We start from the raw sequence: 17527 nt of genomic DNA on the forward strand, positions 1-17527 counted from the left end.
CTTGGGCAATTCAGACAATCCTAAGCTGTATCTCAACCCCTGGAAATCCTTTATCAAAAAAGTTTTTTTTTTTTGTTTTTTTTTGTTTTTTTTTTTTTTTGGGGGGTTTTCGAGACAGGGTTTCTCTGTGTAGTTTTGCGCCTTTCCTGGAACTCACTTTGTAGACCAGGCTGGCCTCGAACTCACAGAGATCCACCTGGCTCTGCCTCCTGAGTGCTGGGATTAAAGGCGTGAGCCACCACCACCCGGCACATCAAAAAAGTTTTTAAATAATGATAAATATATTTACTTAATGCCAGAATTTGAGATACTGAAGAGGCTAGTACAGTTTTTTTTTTTTTTTTAAGGAATCTCCAACAACAGCACTAAAAAAAGCAAAATTAAATCATTTTTAACATCATAGAGAAACTAAGAATAATAAAAGCTGTGATAGTTTGCATTTGAAATGCATGCTGAATGCATGTGTATTGGTGGCTTGGTCCCCAGCATCTCACTGTTTGGAAGAATGGAACGTTTAGGAGGTGGCACTTAGAACAAGTTAGGGCACTGGGGCTGTATCCTTAAAGGGGAGAGTGAGAGCAGTGTGTGTGTGTGTGTGTGTGTGTGTGTGTGTGTGTCTCCATATTTACCTCTATAAATGCAGAATCACCCAAGCTAAGAGTATAGAATATCATCTGTGGTACTGTGAGAAAAGAGCAATTTGATATACAGAACCTGCTAACATAATGGGCTGTAATAACCCTGCCTCAAACAAGGTGGAAAGGTGAGGGCACGCCTGAGACTGCCCGTGTGAGCCCACCCCACCCTCCAAAGATGGAAAACAGGAAGTCTTGTTCTGTAAGCAGTTTTCTCTGGCCTTGCCCTGGAAGGGGTGTCTCGCTGATCACAGCCGCATCGCGGTCACACGTGGCACCCGCAGCCTTCTCTCTGGCCATTAGGGCTGGGGCTCTCTATATGTGACATGGAGGGTTTGAGAACTCACATCCAGAGGTCGGAGGACGGCGCTCCAGTGTGATGAAACTAGGGATGAAACTCGAGCATCCATTCTGTGCAGCAAGGCCTTTTCCCAGCTGAGCCATCTTTCCAGAAACTTCTAGATGTTATCTCGGTTGTCCCAGGACAACAGCAGGCTGAGGCTGTCACCTCCTGCTCCCTGTAGAAGGGATGTGAGTGTACACCTCCCCCATGTGGCAGATGAGCAAGTGAGGACACGTGTGCCTCCCTGCCTGATGTGGGAACATCTTCTGGTGCCACCTTTTGTTTCCACGTGAACTCCGGAAGGGCCATGAGAGGTGCCTGGGCTCTGCACTTAGGCTGACGGGCATTTGAATTGTGCCAGCCACTTTGTGTCCCAGGAGCTTCAGCTGTAAAACAGAAACGATAACCTCACCTTGTGAGATGTGAGGGTGGAAGTAGAGTGTCTGTGCCACGCTCACCAAATTCTGTGCCAGGGAACTTTCACAGTAAACCCTCATCTCTCCGCCACTGCTAAATGAAGACCATCTGCCCTTCCCTCACCTCCATCCCTTTTGTTAGCAGTCAGCTCTCGGGTGGCACTCTTTTTCTTATGTATGCAGCTAGGTTAACGGTTGAGGTTTCTATGCTCAAAGCCTCAGTAGGTTCTACACATAGCAGGCTGCTCAAAACCTCAGAGGGCTCTACACATGGTAGGCATCCTGAGCTGTCTTGATGACCTGTATCACAATGCCTTGGAAGGGGGACATTTTGTCACCAGGCCAGCCCCTATGGGGCAGCACCCAAAGAGACAGGGTGGAGACAGTAGCCCGGGTTGTAGGCTTTCACACTTCTCAAGGTGGCTGGAATTTCCATCTCTGTCACAGGCACCACCCCATGTCCTTGCCCTACTGTGACATCCGTGCTTGTGTGCTGGTCTTGAAGGTGATGCGCTTCTCTCATCAGATGGAGCTCTCTGTGTCCACATCGGGTGCTCAGGAAGTAAGCAATACGAATTATGGGGTGAGCCAGTAGGCAGCATTCCTCCAAGGCCTCTGCTTTAGTTCCTGCCCTGACTGCCTTTCGTGATGGACTGTAAGCTGTGAGATGAACTGAACACTTTCATCCCCGGTTTGGTTTGAGTCTGTGTTTTATCTTAACAGCAGAAAGTACCTAGAGCAGGACGCTTTGAAATTTTGGGGAAAATAGGATGTAGTTGTCGAATGTACCATAGAGGGGCTGAGCGTTCTAGCCATTCATCTTCCTGCCAAGGCAGTGAAACCAGCCGCCTCCGGCTCCCGCTGAGCAGCTGCAAGCTTCTCCCACCACGACGGACTGCAAGCACCCTCTCGGATCAGGAGTGGAAATAAATCTTTCCTCCCAGACGTCACTGCTTTTAGGCTTTTGGTCACAGTGTATAAAAGTAATGCAGAGAGGTGGAAGGGTGGGCAGGCTACAGTTACAGATGTGAGCAGAACCACTCCAAAGCTGATACAAGGTGTGAGAGATGTACAACGCCGAGGCTGGGCATCTGCAGATGATCATGCTGAGTGTAATTTCCATTACCGTGACAGAATACCCCTGACAACTGAAGCAGTGGATAGCCTTGTTTTGGCTCCTGGTTTCTGAGGGTTTGGCCCCGTTTGTTTGGGCTTGTGATCGGAGCATGTGACAAAGAAGAGCTGTTCACTTCATGACCATCTGGAAAAACAGCCAGAGTACCTATATCCTCTTTGGTTTTATGCTGCCAATAAATTCCTCTAACTAAGCCACTCTGCTTCCCAACAGTGCTACATACTGGGGGCCAGGCTTTTCATACATAGACTTGGGGGATGCTTCAGAGCCCAGCTCTGGCACTGTGCATGTGACAGATGTGGGCAGAGGGCCTGACGGCTGAGGGAGCTCACAGTCTGCCCAATAGCTGTACTCTCCCACAGAAGGGATATTTTAGCTGTGGTTTTCAGGTCCCTAAACAAAATTGTAAGGGGATTGCCACACAATTGCTGACATTCTGGTCTCCTGTGCATTTCCATGGCATAATGCTTTGGTGGAAGAGAATTATGTTTCTATTAAATGATCCAAAAAATGGCAGAAGACAGATCAGAGATGAGAATTCTCATAACTAGGGCAGTTAAAAGAATCAGCCAGCATGAGTGTGTTCTCCAGGGTCGGTGTTCACTCTTTCTTGAACCCCATCAAATTTTACTGTTTTATCTCCCTAACCTTTAGAGAGTAAAGTCCAGAAAAGGCAGAGTACACACACTCAGAGGGCTGCCCCAGTCCTACCCCCCGACCCCCAGAGAATTCTGTGAATTCACAACCTCCATGGCAGAAACAAGAGCCAGTGCTCCCACGGAAGGAGGAACCTGATTGGATCATTTCTTTCTTTAATATCATTTCTGGGGAAGGGGGGAGGGTGGTGCTGAGCCACAAGTTATCAATTCAGAGAACCTAATTAGTTTACTTGCCTCAAAGTGCACACAAAACACAGCCCTCATTCAGTCCATGACTTTCAGTGGTCCCCACCACGGGACAGTATTTCTTCTGGGGTTTCTTTCTCTCCCAGGGCAATCTCAAACCCAACACCTGGCCTGCAGCAGGGTGTATGGGCCAGCTTTCAGTCTGGTTAAAGTAGCATTTAAACTTCTGAGATATATTTTAAGCAAAGCCCTCTTCGGCTACCCTTGGATGATGATACAAAAGTAGCATGTTCCAGAAAGTGGTGGTTTTATGATTAAGAAAAGAAGTTCAACCAAAGGCTTTCGTTTACATTTCCAAGGCGCCTTGGCCTCTTGGAGGATGTGTGCAGTGGGCCTAACTGAGGTAGCCCTGTGCCACCCTCTGCCATTTGAAAACCTGTAGGGTTTGGTGGGGGAATCAAAGGCCTGCAGCACACCAATGCGGCTTCCCAAGTGGCATTTTAGAGGCAGGCAACCTAGGCAACAGCCAGGCCGCTGGGCGGGAAGGTTCCTTGTGCCCATGATATGTATCTTAAATAGATTAGATAGTATGTATTATACACTGGGTAAGAAATCACAGCCCACACCATTACAGGACTACTTTGAAACTCCACTCTCTACTCAGCTCAGTCAGATTTTCTTGGGCCGGTGCCAGGCAAGTCATGCCTCGGATACAGAGATAAGGAACCGCCAGCCAGTAAGTGTAGCCTCCAGGGACCAGGACTCAGCCGCTCGGGAGACACACACGGTTGGTGGTCCAGTCTGCCTCTCCGGGGGACGGCCCCCTCCCTCCGCCGCCTGGGGTCCAGGTGGGGAGGACACTTCTGGGGGTGACCTGGAGACCCCGCTGGTCCTGAAAGCCATCTGCAGGCGCGATGCCCAGGGCGGGCGGGCGGGCGGGCGCGCAGCTCGGCGGGGCGGGGAGCGCGGCTCGGCGCGGCGCGGCCAGGGCGCACGGCCCCTCCTGGCTGGGGCTGCGCGCACGGCCGCCTGGCGCCCTTCCAGCGCGGCGCACTCACGCGGGCGGCCGAGGAGGAGGCTCCAGCCTGACTGACGCCTCTGGAGCCGCTGTCTCGGTCCCGCCGCCGCCCGCCCGGGCCCTGCAGCTACCGCGCAGCCCGAGTGCGCGGGGGCACGCGTGGCACCACACGGACAGGTAAGCGCTGTCATGCCGCGAGCGTGGGCACTCGGGGAGGCCCCTGAGGTCCTCGGGCGCGGGGGCTTGGCTCTCGGTGGAGCCTGGGTGGCGTGTGTACTGGGCAGAGGGCTCCGCAGGCAGCCTGGCACCTGGGACCCATCCCGGGGGGACTCGTAGCCCGGGGCGTGGGCAAGGATGCGGGATGCGCGTGGGCCGAGTGCAGAGGGATGCACACTGTCCTGCACCCAGGGACAGGCGCCCTGGAACCCAGCTCGGGGAAGTAGCCCTTTGCTGGGGAGTGGGGACAGTAGAGGAGCGAGTGTGAGTGTGTGCAAGGTAGTCTTGGGGGAGATTTTAAAACTCGAGGACGCATTTGGACACGAAGACTTATTTCATACTCCTTTTCTTCTCTGCTTACCTTTGAGGCACACGCAGTAAGAGAGAGAGAGAGAAAAAAAGTTAGGAATGTTAAGTGTCTGCAGCGAACGCTTGGGTTGTGTTTGTCTTCTCCTAGGCCTACCATTGGGTGCCAGCGCTGCGCAGACGGGAGGGGGCGAGGTGGGGACAGATGCAGGCGACTGACTGACGCCGGCCTTGGGATGGGGAGGAGGAGCGTGGGGAGCCTTCGTATGGGTGGTTAATCGCCACACGTCTTCTTACTCCTTTTCCTCCCTCTCTCCCTCGACCATGGCAATTGAAAATGATAGTTTTGAGGTCCCCCGTTGGGGTATTTCTTGGCTAGAACCGGTAATCTTGAGAAATAACCTACAAATGATGTGGATCTCGTTTTGGAAGCAAATTGTATGTAATTCGGTTGAACGCAGGCCACGGAGCACTAGGAATTACTTTTAGTGGATCCAGTTTACAGTGACCGCGCGGTGGCTTGCTGGATTCCTGTAAAAATGTGGCTAGCAGGGAGAGCAGAGAATAACGGTAAGGTCTTTGGCCCTCTAATGATGGCCCTTCCTAGGCAGTTCCTTGGGAATATTTGTGGTTGTGAAATGTGCTAGCATGCCTGTCAATGAGAGGGAATGCCCTCGGATGTTTACATTTAGAAACTACTCATCTATATTTAAAAGGGAAGTAAAAATACAGCCCAAACACACTCTCCAGCAGCAAATGACCAGGATTCAATGCTTATAGGAAGTCGGGAACACGATTTTGGATCACTTTCAAGTCTGTGGTTGGTAATCCAAGGACATCACAGATAAGAAACCGGTGTGGTAGTTTATAAACAAGGAACATTTAAAGTATGATAAGATGAACAAAGAAAGCGTCAAGTAATATTTCTAGTGGAAGGTAAGGCTCCTTGATGGCAAGTCAGCTTCCTGCAAGCCCTGGGTCTGTCCGGACACTGCCAGAGTGCACTGCTCCCCCCCACCCCCAGCCCCTTTTATGGTTGAGTGGCTGGCTTTGTCAGGGTGCTTCCCTGCCCCCGCCAGGTTTGAGCTTAGGAGAATGCCCACAGAGTCTGGACCCAGCCAGCTCACTTACCAGCAGTGTTTTCTAAAAATCAAAGACAAATTAAGGTTAACCCCTTAAGCACTTGTCAAGTCTTTTAAGCATGAGACACTTGATGTTTTCTTTATCAAATGTTTTTTCCTCTTATTTTACATATTCCCCAGTTAATGAGCAAATCAGAAGATATTCACCAGTATCAGCTACTGCGTCTCTGATAACCTAAGATGTAGAAAAGAAAAGAGGCATTTCCATTCCATTTTGTAGGAAACTTCACCAGAGATATACAAGCACTGAATGAATATTAAATTTGGGTATCCTTTCTGATCATGTGGTCCAATTGGAGGAGAAAAAAATTCCAAGAAATTATTCTTTCACCTAAATTTCACCTAAATAAAACAACTCGGTATCAGTTTTTTTACCAATAATTGAATTCTGGTGAATGAGAGTGCAATGCACTTTGCCAAGTTGGAGAGAGATGGTCACTGCATCATTAAGACAGCTGATGATATCTGACCTTCCCTCTCGACTACAAGAAAACAATTTTATCATGGTCTGCTTTAATATGCCCTAAATCATACTTCTCCAGGGGTGTGCTCCAGTAGTGGGAAGGTCAGGGTTATGATCAATGAATGCTCTGGGTTTTTATTTTTTGAAACATATGACATTGAATCCTAACATTTTTAACAATGCTTAGCGCAGACTCCTGTTTATTTTTGTGAGCGCTTAGGAATTCAGAAACAGGGGCGTATCCAGAATAAACCAGTAAACTGGCTGTATGTTGAAAGCATGAATCTCCTCAAGTTGTTGTAAACTCTGGACTGTTGGGTTTTTACCCCCTTTATCACTGTTGTTGTGAATTGGAAAACTGTCCTAAATCAAGGGTGGCACACGAGTACATCCTTATTTTGATGGCTAGAGCAGGCAGTGGTGTGCTGTGTTAACCTGATGCATGTTTGTGTAAGAATAGGGATATAGTTAAAAATAAGCAAATATTCCCTGGCCGTGAACTAGCCCTTAAAGCAAATATTCCTCTAAATTATGTCTGTGCCAACTAAAATCATTAGGATTTACAGGTAATTGCTGGCATCCGATGTCATCAGGGCTGTGAAAACTGGGTGCTCGTCTTGGTGCTTCTTCACCCTGGCAGCAGTTGGACCTCAGGCCCCCTTGTCTGCCTCACACGGGCTGTCCTCTGCCAGACTTGTTTTCCCATGTGTCTCACTGCAGATACAAGGGTGGGTTTCAGCTTTCCATCCATCCCCAGGCTTTCTTGAACTTAGGCTCAGGCCCAGGATGCGCCCCCCTCCTCACATCCCACCACAACTTCTGATTTTGTAGACTCTGCCCGTGTGCCGCCTTCAGGAATTTTCTCAGATCCCCTTGGTGGCAGATATGTCTTATTCTCAGCCCTTAGCATCTCTTGTGTTGCTTCGCATTAAGTCGGCCGAGCGCTCAGTTATTTCTTCCCCTGAGGTGATCCCTTCAGGAGGGGCCTGTGTTTCATCTACCCTCCTTATTCCTTCACTGCTGACTGCAGCGCTCAGCTCAACATTCAGTCAATAAATAATAATTAAATGAAAAACTCTCTTTATTGAACCCGTGGTCCCCTTTTGAAATAAAATCTATAAAAGCATTTCACCCATAAACTGGGTCTTTAAAGTCCATCTTCAGGAAGCAGGTGTTGAAGGGAGCTGAGGACTTGTGGAGAAATGGTGAGGGTCAGCCCAGAGCGGGAAGCATTCTGAGCTCAACCCATCCCAGGTGGACCCCCACAGGCTCCCCCCCCCACACACACACACCAGACTACTGTAGCTGAGTGTTATAGTCAGGAAAGTTCTGTGATAACTCTTTTTGCATTATCAGTTTTCCATATCAGATCCCCTAAAAATACAATGGAAGATTTTTAGAAAAGTCCAGGTTTTAATATAATACAGCCACCACACTAAAACTCTGATATGATTTTAACAAAAAATTCCTAACACAATCTACTGATGGCCCCTCCCTCCGAAGCCGTATCAAAATTGATGATGTTTTAGTGTGTATGTTCAAACTCCTTATTTGAGCTTTTACCTTGTATTCTTGTCAGATGCTTTAATATGCACCAAGTTCTGCTCACCGAACTCAAATAGAGTTAATGCATGGCAGTGTGTCATAAATGTCAGGCCTAGAAGATACATCTGATTGTACTGTTTTTGATTGGAAAGCTCTAATTAACTCCCCATCGACTTCACAAGAATCCAAGAGACTGCATTTTAAAATTTGAAACAAAGTTCATGAATATTAAGAGGTGGATTGTAAATGTGCACAGGGTAAGAACTGCAGCCCTTCAGAGGCTGGGTGCGTCTTTGCTCTTCTTCTGAAGCCCATATTTAATTTAAAGGGAACAAGTACAGCCCACGAAATGAATGCCCAGGAGGTTTACATAGCTCTGTTGTTTTTTCTAATCAACATTTGAGTTGCCCATACAAAAGTGCTAAATGTGAAATCCTCCCTCTCTGCCTCACTGCTGGCCTCCGCTCCCCTCTCTATCCAGTTCCCTGTCTTTCTTTCTTTTTGCCTGTTTCTCTGCCTCACTCTTTCTGCCTTCCTTTTCTCTCTTTTCTGGGTCTCTCTGTCTTTGTTTATGTCTCTCTGCCCCCTGTGCCCCCCCATCCGTTCTTCCCTCCCCTGCTCTCCCTTAGCTATTCGAGAATTTCATAAACGTGATTTAATCATATTCATCCCTTCTCTAACTCCCCTCGGGTCCACCCTGACCTCTCTGGCCACCCAACTTTGTCCTCTTTGTTTTTTGAACCCATCATATCAGTTTGTGCTGCCCATATTCTCTCGGATGTGTGGCCTTCCACTGGAGTGCATTGACCTATGGAGGGCCACACCTTTAAGGAAAACTAACTGGCCCTCTCCTGAAGCTGTGTATCAATGGTCAATCAATATCTCCTCAGCTAGGGGTGGGATTTCATGTTCACCTCTCCTTTCCATGCTGGATATTTTTTTCAGGTAGGGTTTTGCTATGTATCCCAGGCTGGCCTCACATTTACAGTGATCTGTAACACGAATCTTGAATGGTCTTAATAATAATAATAATAATAATAGTAATAATAATAATAATAATAATAATAAAACTCGAGAGCTAGGTATTGGGGTGAATTCTGAAATATCAGAGAAGCAGAACAAGCCACAGCTAACCTCACCTCGATAACTCCTCATTGGATCCTGTTTACATGAGTCTTCAGACTGAAAGTTCCTGAGTCCTCACCCGAATGGATCTCAGCTGTACTGCTGCTAAAAAGCCTCAAAGTTTAAAAGCCTCTAGTTCCTGGTCCTCACACCTTATATACCTTTCTGCTTCCTGCCATCACTTTCTGGGATTAAAGGTGTGTGTCACCATGCCTGGCTGTTTCCAGTGTGGCCTTGAATTCTCAGAGATCCAGGTGGATCTCTGCCACCTAAGTGATAGGATTAAAGGTGTGTGTGTCCCCATTTTCTGGCCTCTATGTCTACCTAGTGGCTGTTCTGTTCTCTGACCCCCAGATAAGTTTATTAGGGTGAACAATATATTGGGGGACACAATATCACCACAGTGATCCTCTTGCCTCAACCTCTCAAGTGTGGGATTACAGTCATATACCACCAAGTACAGCTGAAATGTGATTAATATCTGACCACTTACAAGACTGTAAATCCGAGTGACTGCTTACAGAGGGTTTGGAGATGCTGGACACAGGAACACTTGGGGAACCAGAGGTTAAACTCCCTGATTCAGAAAGGGCTTTCTAGATAGAGGGGATCTTTTGCCTTCAAACCCAGCTTTAATCTGTAGATTATCTCCTTCTATGTGGCTTAGTGCTTTTCACTTCAATCCCTCCGAAGCCTGTTGGGGCTGAGTGTGCGTATGTGTTTCATGTGCTATGGAAAGTGCAGGGCAAATGTGCAGGACTTTCTTAAGGCATGCTTGGTGTGTGATGAATGTTCAACTGAAGTATTAGGTTTTTGTTGTTGTTGTTTGTTTGTTTGGGTTTTTTTGGTTTTTGAGACAGGGTTTCTCTGTGTAGCTTTGCGCCTTTCCTGGAACTCTCTCTGTAGCCCAGGCTGGCCTCAAACTCACAGAGATCCGCCTGGCTCTGCCCCCCCCCCCCCCCAGTACTGGGATTAAAGACGTGCGCCACCACGAAGTATTAGTTTTTAAACTGCTGGAGCTAATATTGTCTGCCTTGGCAATACTGTCTTTCAGAAAACAATGACAACCCAGGAAAGGATTTTCTGCTTTGTGGTAGGGTGTTTGACCTCTCCCATCCACACTGCATTATATATTAATGAGCTCATCCTTTTGTTTTTTGAGACTCAGAGAGAGTTGGCATTTGGGAGGAGCAGGGAAAGGGCAGGTAATTTTAAAGCTAGGACATTAGTACAGCTGGGACAGTGTGAGTGAGGCTTAAAATGATAGGGAGGTAAGCCTCGCAGAAAGCGGATTGGCAGATGTCCCCAGGAGGCAGCATCTTTTTGGCCTGGCATTAGCAGAGTACAAGGTCCCCAAATCACGAGAGGGTCTTAGCAGACTGGCCGAGGAAATACCTCAGCAACCATCTTGCCTGTGGGGAAATGAGTCACAGAACACACTTGTAAAGCGAGACCCCCAGTGACTGGTGACCTCCAGGAGTGATGGTTGACAGTGGCAGGACACTGCAAAGCCAAAGACGGTGGTGGTAAACAAGACAGTGAGAAAATACGCCGTGTGCAGAAGATTGTAGGTCCCACGAGCCTTTCTCCTGACGTGTTTGCTTGTTTGGCTTGTTTGTTTGTTTTTTTGCCTTTTAATTGTCCTTCTCTGTTTTCTGCCAACAGTTGAGTTTCATTCTCAGGAGTGTGAGTGGGATCAGAAGCTTTGTGCACATGCGTGCTTCCGGATGGCTTATTGACTAATTCTGTGTTTACACAGGTTGGCCATTAGGTGCTGGCTGTTTGTAAACAGTGACAGCTGGTGAATTGATGTTGTTTCAGAGACATGTCCTTCTCTTTGCTTTCTATTGTGATTGTATCTAAACCATGGGTAAAATATATTGTTTTAAAATAAACAGTTTCTGGTTTTTCATGTGTTGATTTTTAAATGTGAGGATATTGTAGATGCAGCTTCAGAATGTAAGTATTGGGATGGGGGATGATATTTATTCTTTTCACCTTTATTTACCCTATAACTACTATATCTGAATTGCTTATGAGACCCCCCCCCATCCAGGCTGGGGACGGGGACACGCCACAAAATAGAAACAACATAAAAAATAAAATCCCGGACTCTACAGACAAGTTGACAGCGAGTGAAGGAGAACAGAAAGCTAGATGTCAAGATGGTATCCCAGCGAAGCTGTGGACCCAGAGTGGAGACCAGTCCTGAGCTAGGACCTGATCAGAGAGGCTTTATTATCTATCATCTATCTATCTATCTATCTATCTATCTATCTATCTATCTATCTATCTATCTATCTACCTACCTACCTACCTATCCATCCATCCATCATCCATCTCTCTATCTCTATCAATCAATCAATCTATCTATCTTTGTATCTATCATCTACCATCTATCTATATCTATTTTTGTATCTCTATCTATCATCTATCTATCTATCTATCTATCTATCTATCTATCTATCTATCTATCTATTGTGTGTGTGTGTGTGTGTGTGTGTGTGTGTGTGTGTGTGTGTGTGTGTGTGTGTAGTGGGCAGCCGTCAATGTAGAGATGCATGAGTTATCAAAGCACTGAGAATAAGAGGCTGAGGGCTCAGCTCTGAGCAGTACATCTGTAGTTAACCCCCATCCTACTCCACCAAGGCTCAGAGAACATCATGGAAACAATGTAAACTAGCAGGATGGGGCAGAGTGCTGTGAAAAGCCTGTTTTCTGGACATGACATGGCTACTGGACTCATGAGTTCAGTTTCTGGGGTGCACAAGGTCAAGACCGCTGAAATCCCAACATAGATGGAGTGGAGGAGCTGAGAGTCCCATCCTTTACTAAAGAGCTATGGGCAGTGAATAGTTCTGGGGGAAGGAGAATCATTCATTTTTGAGAATGTGGCCACTCCTAGGATTCCCAAGCTCGGTGGATGGCCCCACACCCTTGAACATGTGGGCAGCACTGGTAGGATTTAGTGGGTTATTAAGGAAAAAAAGAGACATGAAGTTGAAAGGGGATATGTGAGGAGGTTATGGGCATGTTGGAGGGGGAAATGAAGGGTGTATCTAATCATATTCCTTTGTCTACATGTGTGAAATTTTCAAGAATAAAGAAAAAAATCTTAAAAGATGGTATCAGGGCTGGAGAGATGACTCAGTGGGTAAGAGCTCTGGCTGCTCTTGCAGGGGACCTGGGTTCAATTCCCAGCAACCCCAGGGCAGCTCACAACTGTAACTCCAGTTCCAGGGTATATAGTGCCCCCTTGTGGCCTCTGTGGGCACTGCATACATGTGGTGCACAGATATACAAGCAGACCAACATTCATACACATAAAGTAAAAATAAATATTTTTTATGATCCCAGGCAGTGAGATTATTCACTGCCCTCTCCAGTTACAGTCTGCTTGGGTTTCTGACTATTGTTCTTGGGTAGAACGTCAATGTTCTATATATGAGTTCCCAACCACTCGAGGTTCAAGGATACAAAATTTGAGTGAACTAGAAGTCTGAGAAGAAGAGAGATTTTTGTAGAAATCCCTGTGAGAATGTCAGGATACTGAGGCAGGGGGATGGTGTGGTTTACTGTACCTGTCTGGAGGTCACTATTGTTTGTTCCAGTGACCTCCACTGTCTCCAGAGTGAGTTTGACTCTCCTGCAAGGAAATTCAAAGCATACCACCCCAGTCATCTGGCCAGGCATCCCTGCAGACAGCTGAATAAAGTCCTTTGGCCTCTGCCCAGTGATGCCTCCTGGTTGGCCTCCTTGGGAGGACTGACAGACGTAGAGATTAGGAATTGCTGCTCATCTTGAGCCACTCAGCCCTAGCACAGGCCCAGGCCATCCTCGATTGCCCAGGTTCAGGTTCTGCCTTCATCTCCCATCGTCCTCTTCCCAGTAGCTTGTGGGGGTTGTGGACCATAGAGAAGATAAGGGTACAGGGAGTCAGGGCTAATCCTTAGACAAGGAAGAACTATTTAGTTTGAAACTGTGGCCAAACGAGAACTTTCAGAGGGTTGGAATAGGAGGGCTGCATAAAGGGGAGACAAGGAAGACAGTTTGAAGGGGTGTCAGGTGTCTAATGGCCATATTGACACCAGCAGATCGGGTCTTGTGGTACTGATGCACCATCACTTCTGAGCTTCCCCCGATAGCCACCGTCACATGGCTTCCTAGTGAATTGTTTGATTCAACATGTCACTATGGTGCCAGGCTGGCCTTGCAATCACTGTCTTCCTGTCTCAGCCTTCCAAGTGCTAGGGTTATAGGCATATGCTATCCCACATGAGTTATTAGTGATTCCTCCACCCCTCGGGCATCCAGGAAACTCAGGCACCCTCAATACACACACATACACATCTGTTTATAAACATTAAGATCTTATCGATAGCCATTTAAGCCTTTACAAGGATTCACATTCAAGTTAGTATTCCATATAACACCACTTGAAGCAGATAAACTATTAAATGCCTAGAAGGAGTTGTATGTATTGTGTAGTCTGCCTTTTAAAGAAATTCATTGTATGACACTAGCAAAGTCAAGAGTTTTAGGGTGGAGGCTAGACTGATCACATGAGATTTAATAAAGCAATGGTTTCTGTCATTGATAAAGCTGGACTTGGACCTTTGCTCACTCTACATTTGTTGATGGCGCCCTGCATCTGGAGGCATGGTGCAGGCTTTGAGGAGACTCTCAGCCTTTTTTTTTAAAACAAACACAGGGATGAAGATACCTGTTTGATGCTGTAGGAGCCCAGTGGGCAGGAGAGAAGCTCCCTGCTGCTGCCTGGAGGCCACTAGGGAGGGTTTCCAGGAAGTTGGCTTCCTGAAGGAGGAGCAGAGGGAGTCTTGAGGCTGGAAATCCAGGTTAGTAGGCCAGAAGAGCTTTTGAAGCTAAAAACATCAGTGAACGCTCCACTTCACTGTGTTTGTTAAAAAAAAAAAAATATGTAAACTAGATAGTTCAGAGTAAAAATTGGGGGGGGGGCGATCCGTGCCAATGCAGTACTTTTAATACCAACCTACAGGAACAATGGTGATCCCACTGTGTTACAAGTCACAGCAAAGTGTCCCATGGTCTGTAGCTGGATCTGCTGTGGACTAGTGGAACCCGCTGAGGGATCCAAATAGGAGGATGCAGGAGCAGTTGCACGGGACATCGGGATTTGGCGCCCTCCTGAATGTGGGGTTGAGGAAAAGAAGACAATGTGGTTTGCACACGAGTTACCAGGAGTCGAGCTGGCTCTACAATCCAGTTGAGCAGCTGGCAAAGGGTGGCCAAGCTCCAGCAGCAGCACACTTCATGCCCTGGTACCTGCAAGGAATCACCGCTTTCTCTCCTAGTCTGCTGGTCAGAAAGCTTAGAGGTCATTAAAGAACTGAGCATTAAAATAATCGCAATCTCTGTATAAGTAAAAACAAATAAAATTTTTAAGTGTGTTTTAATATTTTTTATTTATTTATTTAATTTATTTATTTAGCTTTTTTTTTAAAAGATTTATTTATTAATTATGTATACAATGTTCTGTCTGCGTGTACGCCTGCAGGCCAGAAGAGGGCGCCAGATCTCACCACAGATGGTTGTGAGCCACCATGTGGTTGCTGGGAATAGAACTCAGGACCTCTGGAAGAACAGCCAGTGCTCTTAACCGCTGAGCCATCTCTCCAGCCCCTATTTTGCTTTTTTTGAGACAAGGTTTCTCTGTGGTGTTTTGGTGCCTGTCCTGGATCTTGCTTTGTAGACCAGGCTGGCCTTGAACTCACAGAGATCCGCCTGGCTCTGTCTCCCAAGTGCTGGGATTAAAGGCATGCACCACCACCGCCCGGCTCTTAAGTGTGTTTTTAAATGAACTTCAAATATTCTTGTGCTTAATTGTGTTGTATAATGTAAAATGGTTGAACCCATAATATTTTCAGGTGGTCAGCCCTGTTGTACTCCTATTTCAGGAGGGATCATAGTCAGTTTTATAGTTCAGACTGAGTGGATCTTCCCATGATGTCTTGGAGGTTCTGAAATATTGGCAGCTGTAAACATCAGACTGTTACTCCCTGAGAAGAAATGTGTATTTCTGCTCCCCACTACCCACCAAATACTTATAGTTTGTTGTTGTCTTGGGAATCTTCGTAATATGTTATTTCAGCTGGAGAACGTTTTTAAAAGATCTATTTTGTGTGTGTGCATGACTATTTGCCTGCATGTATGTCTGTGCACCACATGCATGCAGTACCTATGGAGGCCAGAAGAGGGCATTGGCTCCCCTGGAACTGGAGTTATGGATGGTTTGAGCTGTCTTGTGGGTGCTGGGAATTGAACCTAAGTCCTATGGGAAATTGAACCTAAGTCCTCTGCCAGAGCCATCTCTCCAACCCTGGTTGAAGAACTTTTAGAGTTTACATCATAAGGCAAACTGATCCAGAGAAAATAAAGCTGAGCAGTATTGATTAAAGCTGTATAAAGTTGCTGTCAGTTGGTTCTGAGGTAGAAAGCAGATCTCATTAAAAAATTAATCTCTCTGGGGTTTAGCCTGTAATTCCTCCTTCCCTCGGTGTTGAAGCAAATGTTATTTTTAAAATGGTACTTTGCTCTAAACCCCAAACCACCGCCATCAGAGGAAATTGATATGTTTACATGATTCTGCATTTAGTGGGAGGGAGGGATCTGAAGGGCAGGCAGAGAGCCAGGGCTCACATTGCTGGGGTGTCCTTCACAGAGCAGCTTTGAAAGGGATTAGCCTTCTGGTTATCTAGAAGACTCCTCAGCATTTTACTTCATCAGCTATTCAGATTTCTACGAAACCATGACACATTATTTTACAAGAATTAATATTGATTAAAAGCATTTCTAATTCTGGCAGAGAACGGGAGAAAAAAGCCCTTGAAGGATAACAGAGCACATCATTTGACACTTGTAATGGACTCTTGCTCCTACATGATAAAAAATATACGTTAACCATTTTTGAATTTAAACTTGATGGCATTGTGCATGCTCATACAGTGAGCCCATAGCCACTGCCCATCTTCAGGACGTTTCTTCTCAAACTAAACTTAGATGCCCTCTGACCAGTAGTCCCCATCCTCTTTCTGTCCCCTCAGGTCACCTCCATTCCATGTACTGTCTTTATGGCCCCGTAGAGATTCCGCACAGGACAAGTCCTCATCATCTGTCCTCTGTGTCTGTTTTACATAACTCAGCAGTGTTTCTAAGGTTCATCCACTGTGCACAAGATGCCTTTTCTCTGCTTGTGGCTGGAAAACAGATACCTCCAGTGTGTGTCTCATCCTCCCAAAACCAGAGTTATAGGAGGGAGGTAACACAACTGATGTTTTTCCCCTTTGTAATCGTTTCGCTGTTGTTGAATTATAGGACTTTATTCTTGATGGTGATTCTATGACAGATATACGAACTGTGTAGAATCTGGTACATTCTAAACACATTTCATATCTCCCCCACTCATGTATTACATATATTATATGTCTAATATATATCCTCACTCAAGCGTGTTACTTCTATAGAATTTAATAGCAAATGACATGTAAATGAAAAATTCAATTATTAAAATTTTTTCCTGCTTCTAACTGTGATCAGTCTTTAGGCAGATTGTGGCTAGGTTAAAAGGCATGTACCCCACATAATGGGTGGTGGTCACTGTGGCTCAACACTGGTAATGTAGTGTCTGCTCTTTAGGTGGCAATGGGGATGGCCATTTGGCTTTCATAGTTATGGGAACTTCTATTAGTGAGGACAGACAACTGTCTTCTCCAGAGTCCTTGCTTTTTCCCCAAATCTTTTCCCTTCTTGTTTAAAATTACCTTAAAGTATTTTAAAGCAGAATTTTAAAATTTAAAATTTTAAAGAAATTTTAAAACCTGGTTTTGTTTCTGCTTTTGAAGTATTGATATACTGGGTAATTTTTCTGAAAGTCCAACTGAAAACACCCCAAACCCAAAGACAGTCAAAAATAAATATCAGACATATTAGATAGGACCATTAGCAGAGATAAAGATTTTTAAAGTATAGGTTAAAATGGGGGGAGTAGTAGGAGTAAGGTTGAGCCACCTGCTGTTGAGACTTATTCTAAGTCTCCATGAGGACTTCCTCGACTCGACTCTGTTGCCTGTTAGATCCAGACCACTCCTGTTGAAGGGCGTTCTCTGCGTCATAGGACACTTAATGGTATCCCTGGCTTCTAGCCAGTAGGTCCCAGTGACATCTTCCATCCCTAGTTGTGACAACTAAGATGTCTTCAGATGTTGCCTACTGTCCCCTCAGAGGCAAAACAAAACAAAAACAAAAAACAAAATTGTTGTCTTCCCTCCTTAGGAACCCAGGTACTTGTGGTCAGAGGAGC

The 17527-nt window shown here is 46.1% G+C and overlaps 1 protein-coding gene across 2 annotated transcripts in view; it reads left to right on the forward strand.

Moving 5' to 3' along the window:
- Positions 1 to 4366: 4366 nt before the first annotated feature.
- The window catches only part of Smad9 (SMAD family member 9), a 46855-nt gene continuing 33694 nt past the window's right edge, over positions 4367 to 17527 (forward strand). The window contains exon 1 of one of the 2 annotated variants that reach the window (XM_052730686.1): positions 4367 to 4569. The gene's annotated coding sequence lies outside the window, so the exon portion shown is untranslated. Of the gene's footprint in view, positions 4570 to 5217; positions 5485 to 17527 lie in introns of those variants that run through there. The other variant, XM_052730687.1, reaches the window with a different exon arrangement.

The sequence above is a fragment of the Peromyscus californicus genome, unplaced genomic scaffold, assembly GCF_007827085.1.
Source record: "Peromyscus californicus insignis strain IS unplaced genomic scaffold, ASM782708v3 Scaffold_9__1_contigs__length_137607984, whole genome shotgun sequence".
Taxonomy (NCBI): Eukaryota; Metazoa; Chordata; class Mammalia; order Rodentia; family Cricetidae; genus Peromyscus; species Peromyscus californicus.